Source organism: Physella acuta, unplaced genomic scaffold (assembly GCF_028476545.2).
Source record: "Physella acuta isolate Inbredline_101_S28 unplaced genomic scaffold, ASM2847654v3 ptg001772l, whole genome shotgun sequence".
NCBI classification, from domain to species: domain Eukaryota; kingdom Metazoa; phylum Mollusca; class Gastropoda; family Physidae; genus Physella; species Physella acuta.
The window spans coordinates 126,544-133,746 of NW_026733282.1; the positions used below are offsets into that span (position 1 = coordinate 126,544).

General features: G+C 33.5%; 1 pseudogene; it reads right to left on the reverse strand.

Annotated features, from left to right (window-relative positions):
* Window positions 1–3,609: 3,609 nt before the first annotated feature.
* LOC131930422 (centrin-3-like) lies at window positions 3,610–4,769 on the reverse strand (annotated as a pseudogene).
* Window positions 4,770–7,203: the final 2,434 nt, after the last annotated feature.

Consider the following 7,203-nt stretch of genomic DNA (forward strand, 5'->3'; position numbering starts at 1 on the left):
CGCATCAGGAAAAAAAGAGCTGTAATAAACAACACATTTTAATACAAGATACCATAAACATAAATTAGAGATGGAACACGAAACACTTGGGGTTGGGTGTGGGGGTGTGGGGTCTTTTAATGGCCATTCTTTTGAGTTTCGATTTATTTCGTAAAGTTCATGTAGTAAAGTGTCTCTAATAATCTAAATAATCTCCGTGTATCTTCTTCAAACGTGATGTATTGTAAAATTTTCTCTTACAATCTCTAAGCTCAACAACTTCCTAATTCATCAATACATAAATGGATTTAAAATACGCAAACGGAGAAAACAAATAGTTCGTGTTTTAAAGCGTCTTTAATAATCGACACAATCATCTTGTGTCTTCTCTTTAATGATGCGCAATCACGCATTCTGGAAACGTGGTGTATTGTAAAATGTTCACTTACAATTTCTTAGTTCATTCAGTTATAATTATAGTCTGAAAGATTGTAATAGCTTATTCACCAATTTCCTCAATTCCTAAATTCTTAAATTGATTTAAAATAATCAAACGGAGACAACATACTTAAGCAAAAATCTACAGTTTCAGATGAAATTTTTTTTTTTTTAAGTTTTATTGAATAACAATAGTCTCTTTCTTTTAATCCATAGCTTAAATGATTGCGTAGGTTAGGAGTCTAAAACTAGTTTGACACATCTGCATAAGTTAAAGAAAACTGACTTAAAGAAATCGCGTGATCCGTTCAGTACGCTATTATAAGCTAAACATTCAAGTATAAATTATGTAATGGCTTTAATTTTGGACAGACGTACGAGATATTTGTCAGTTGGTGTCTGCTGTCAGGTCTCAGCCATTTGCAAATGCCTCATCATTTTTGGCAATCAATGCGACACCTGGTATTTTATATTATTAACCACATTTTATCTTAGTCAGCTCATTCAATCAAATTCAAAGGGAAATAGGGAACAAATAAATCTTAGATAAAGCAGGATGCCAGAGTTGTCTCCTTTAGTTCAGTTTCTCCATTCTTGTATAGGCCTACACGTATTTATTTTTTACATTTTCCTTGCTTCGATATTTTTCTAACAAAGTTTAACTTGATTTTCAAGTTGATTTTAAAACTCAAAATGTTGTTTTACTATTTACAAGTCTAATTAGGGCCTACATGTCAGAAATAAAGTTTGTTTTGTGTGAATCTCTATTCATACTAACAACACAATTAAAAACACTACTACTTAAGCTAACTGATGCTGTTAATTCAATGCGTGTTGAAATACATAGACATATTATGGTGTCGCTCGTCCTATTTTTACAACTGTAACCATGCCGAAATGAACGAAACGCATGTCAATTTACTTTTACTTCGCGGTATTTTTAACCAATTTGTAACTTTTATCAGATTAGGTAACCTAACCGTATGGCCACCTCGTGTCGTTTATGATAATGTATCTGTTGGTGCCTGCCTCTGCTATTATATTATTACCTACTTTAAGACAATCTCTTAAAGATAAATACTTAACTGGCTAGCTCTACACTGGCCTTTATGCAAAACCTATCTGTCATGGACCATAACTTGTGTGTTAAATAAGCACAATGCACCCGGCATTGCACGGGTTTAGAAAATATCTTACAATTCAAATTAAAATGTAAATTGGCAAATAGCCTCATCAATTATACTAATAGCCATTTTAAGATACTCTATTCAACGTTTAACCTTAAAAGACAAACACAAATGCCAATCTTGTAAAATCGCGTGTGATATGTTCTTTTTTTTTTTTAATATACCTGACACGGTGCTTGCAATGACGAAATCTTCATAGACATTGTCTCTTGGCTTACTACATCAGCAGCACTTTCAAATTTTAGTTCAACATAACCATACAGAGAAATCACGAGACGTTAGATAAAAATGTGCAAATATGCCATATTTATTATTTGTAATGCCATTTTCGTAACATAAATATCATTTTACGTTAAGGTAATTGTCGCCTATTCCTTGTCTATACCGTCTCTGCTACTGCTTTAGTTTGGTGTTATATTCAAAATACAATTTATAAGGTTTAAAGAAGAGCTTTCATATCAGAACCAGAGGGAAACGACAAGGTATGCTTTAATTTACTTAAGCCAAAAGAATTTTAAAAAAAGTAAAGTTTCCCTTTCAAACCTGACGGTCTATGGGGCAAGTAGAGTTCACTTGTTTCTGTGACCTCGGCATATGAACAGATAGTGTGGTCAGCACTACGCCCAGCCGCTTTTACTATCCCTAACGTGAGTTAGGTACCCATCAGAGTTGGGTGGACTCAGGGACGGTCTACTGACTTGACCCGGATTCGAACTCGAGACTTACGAGTTAGCAGTCCAGCTCTCTACCGCTAGACCACTCCGTCCCATAAAAAGAAAGCCAAAAGAATATTAAATATAAAATGGTGCATTGTCGGCTCGTTGGGCGTATGACCCTTCAGAGTTAATAGATTACATAGATTACTAATAACCAGCAATGTTTATTTAACAGTGACAAACTTCCCACACGTGTCTGAGTGTTAAAAAAAGTTATATTATAGTTTATGAAGGTATGGTCAAAGGGATGGGAGGGTGAGGCAGGTGTGCTGAAGTTAATGGGAACATGTATGTAGCCTTAGGTCAGTTTGTTCTATTCAGTATTACACGTTTCATCATCTTTGCGAAAAATAATACTTCATTATGACATGTAGCCTATTTTCTTTGAATTTTTTTTTTCTCAACACTGGTCCCTGCATTTAATTCACCTTTGCCACAGTTAATACATAATTTACATTTTTTACGGCACATATTTTATATGGAAAATAATTTTTTCACAACAAATTAATCACACATTTTATAAAACCAAACACAGTACAAGCAATGATCTCGGGCAGATGAGGCTCGTTAGCTGGGGACAGCCACTCTTCTAGGAGAGACAACTCCAAAATTAAACAACTGCTGCCTTGTAGTTTGTTCTTGGTTGGACAAAGGCTATGGAAGCAAATCCAAAAAGAAAAGCAGGCTGAAATCGGAGTCAATGGCCTCAATGGTGCAAAACCAGTTGACACGTAACGCTTAATTGTGTTGGAGGCGTGGTCGAGTCGGCAAAAAGCTCATGGTTGATACATTCGAACAGTCCCGAGTTCAAACCCACTGGCAGATAAATCTCGATCCCCTTCAACACTAATAATTAAGAACGAAGAAGAAGAAGAAGACAAGCAATGATTTTGCACACTTTGACAAAGAACAGTTGTAAATATCTGTACAGCAATTTTACATTGTAACCTTTCATCCCTCTCAGATAGCAGTTGGCATTGAATAGACATATGTAAACAAGTATTGTCATTGGTTGATTGGTGGGTCGCTCATTCACTGACAGAAGTTTCCATTGGTTGGCCATATGTAAACAAGTATTGTCATTGGTTGATTGGGGGGTCGCTCATTCACTGACATAAGTTTCCATTGGTTGGCCATATGTAAACAAGTATTGTCATTGGTTGATTGGGGGGTCGCTCATTCACTGACATACGTTTCCATTGGTTGGCCATCTGTAAACAAGTATTGTCATTGGTTGATTGGTGGGTCGCAAATTCACTGACATAAGTTTCCATTGGTTGGCCAGTCGGTCACGTATCTCCTCTCATGATAGCTATGAATTCCTTTTCATTGATATCATCACCATCCCTATCAAACTCATCTATCATGGCCCTTAATTCTTCATCCGTCATGTTTTCTCCCAGCTCTCTCGCTACCCTCCTGAGATTCCGAAGACTAATTTTTCCTGAGGTGTCATCATCAAATAGTTTGAAAGCTTTGAGAATTTCTTCCTGTGGATCCTTGTCTAGCATCATGTCTGTCATGACTTCATTGAAATCATCAAAGGAAATCTTTCCGGCACCCTCTCTGTCATAGTCACGCAGAATTTTCAGTGCATCTGCCTTATTTACATCAAAGCCAAGCGCTCTCATAGCAACCTATAGTTCATGCTAGGCTATGAATTTGTCTTTATCTGTGTAAAACAGATCAAAAATTAAATAATTGCTTGTTTCTGTTCTTCTAAAAAGTATTATAATAATATACACATAGAAAATCATAGGGTAACAATGACAAAAAGAAAATAATGGTTCGTTTTTAAAATTCATATATTAAAGAGATTGGTTTAAAGAGTATACTTGATACTAAAAATAATATTAACCACTTTGTTATATACAAGTATAGACTAAACAACACAAAAACATTGCCTTTTCGAACAATAAAATAATTCAACAGAAACATTATTTTTCTCTATAACTATTAAGTCATTGAATTTTCTAAATCAGAATAATTGTGAAATTAAAATTTGAGTTATTGCTTCAGAACGCAATATATCATTCGCAAAATTCTTAATGGCAACCTGAATTATGCATTTGTGTGTGTTTTTGTCTTATTTCGTTCTTTTCCTTTTAAGTATTTTTTTATTCAGTCTTTAATTTCTTCTTATGTGTGTTGTCAGACCCCGTCAGGCCTCACGCATGTGTCAACTATGTTAGTAAAATACACTAAACAGACATTACTTATAAGGTTAGGCTTGGCAGGATATGCGCTATAGGAAGTCGGTATTTTTATAGAAAGAGGTATGCTATTGGCAACCCAAACAGCTGACTAACTAAACATAGAAATGTGTATAGTATGCAGTCTTTAACCAACCTAAGTTGTGTCGCTAAAATCTTAGTCAAACTTTAAACATATAGTTACAGTAGTGTCATGATAACATGAAGATGTGTACTGTTAATACCACAATACCCATTTCTAAATGAACGATAACTGGTTGAGTTCATGTCGGCGGTCAACGCTACTAAGTTGATCATTGTAAAGTTTAGCTCATGACACGATATGTAGTATTTCATCTACGCCGTTAAGAACTTCTGTAGTAAACAGATACATTTCTTAGGCTCAGACATGTCATTTACAGAGTTAGTTTGTCTTGCCACCTAGTCCACTGAATGATGTTGTTTTCACAATTCAGTAGGCCCCTATGTCAGGGGTCGGCAACATGCGGCTTTTTTGATGACAAGATGCGGCTCTTCAGCTCCATGCACAAATATTAATAATTATTTTATTTTCAAGACTCATAAAACTATTGTTCTGCAACATACGGTATTGAACGATATGATAATAAATATGAACAATAAATACTCGCTATTCTATTAGAATATTTAGGTACTCCTTATTTCAATGTCCTATTAAATTATCCATTCCGAATTAACAGATTGAATGTCATGGTGGATATCACAAAGAAACTAAACAAGCTATATGTAAAACGAGGTAAATGTAAACCCAGTCTAGATGTAGGCCTTGCTTGAAAAATTGGATTGTTTCGAAACAAAAATACTTTTTTTTTAATTGAAGACACGTAGAGCGGTAAATTATTAATTTCGAAAAGATTAAAAACAATTTCACGATGAAACCAATGCTACTATTAACATGAACTACTTCAACATTACAATAAACAAAATGAAGGATGAGTTCACTGAGAGATTTGAGCAATTCAAAACAAATGCAAGTATTCTGACGTTCATCGTAGATCTTCTCAGGACAAAAACAAACGAGATTAATTTTGAGCTATTTGGAATTGATGGTGGTTCGCTTCAAATTAAATTGCTAGATTTGAAAAGTGGTTAGTTCACGAAAATCAAGAGCAAGTTTGAAGACTTGGAGGTCCAGAAAAACATGCACGTTTCTCTGCACAAGTGGACAGTTCTAAAAGAAATGCCGCGAGTTGAGACATTATTATGTGATGCATGAAATAATCTTGCAGGATGCTACAGTGAGGTGAATAAGTTTGCATTTGGAGTGCTGACGATCTTCGGGTCAACATATTTATGCGAGCAAGCTTTTTCTTGCATAAATATAATAAAACGTAAAGAAGCCAACTAACAAATAAACATCTAGATCAACTGAAAGCAAGTTCTGAGCCAGGTTTAAACAAACTTTCAAAAGGTATTCAAGACCAAACTGCTGTAAATATTATTCAATAATTAAAGTTATATACTTTGATTACTGATTTTATTATTCTAACAGAGCTACCTAAAAAACTTTAATATTTTTTTTGCAAAATATGTGTATGTTTTTATATGAATAAATAATGTTTTAAATTTAAAGGTATTTATTTTAAATTATTTATTTAATTATATATATATATATATATATATATATATATATATATAATATTGAAATTAAAATGTTAGTGGCTCTTTAAAAACCGGGTAATTTTGTAAATTGTAACTTTTGGCTCTTCCGTCTCAAAAGGTTGCCGACCCCTGCCCTGAGTACAGTTGAATACAAAAATAAGTATATTCAAGAAGCCGAAAGCTGCAAAAAGTATCAAGCAACGTCTAATCGAAGTGTTCATGTGTCTTGTAATATATCATTTAATTACACTTTCATTTTTCTCATTTCATGTTTGTCACTTGATAAATCAAATTTCTAAGAAAAATATATTTTAAGCTGTTTATCAGATAAACATATTAAAATTCACTTTTATTTTGTAAAAGATATTGAATGTTATGTATTGTTTTATGAAAAATAATTTCAAACAAATTTTGAAAACAAATAAGTAGGTTGTCTCCCTTAAACAATTAAAAAACATAGTATAAGCAGGAAGTACCGTGAATAGAAAGTAAAAGAAATGTGTGTTTAAACAATAATTGTCTACATTATAAAAAAAAAAAACATGATGATTCTGCATTGAAAGCACGGGCCTGTCATTAAAAGCATCATTATTTTAATGTGTTTATCTTCAGAACAAAGCTCAAAATAGATACCACGAGTAACAATAAAAACTAGCGGTGAAACACAAAAGCTAAACACAATAGTTATACTTCTGGAATAAAATGAATTTGCACTTCAATCAAAGTTAAAACACACGTTGGAGGTGGGGGGATATGAAGTCACATTCTCAGGAGTTCCTAAAAGATTTATTAATATCTCCTTCTGTGATTTAAATATAATATAATTATATTATGTGCACCTTTTATACTTTTTGTTTGCAGAAACACACTTTTTATTTAGTGAAATATTTCTTGTCTAAATGTGTCTTTACCAATGGGGGTGATATTCTCATATATTATCCTTATCGATACGCCAAAAGGCAATCTTTAAAAGTGAATTGATAGTAAAATCTTCACTTACAATCTCTTAGCTCGCTCAGTTATCATGCATGATCAGCAAGTTTGCAGTAG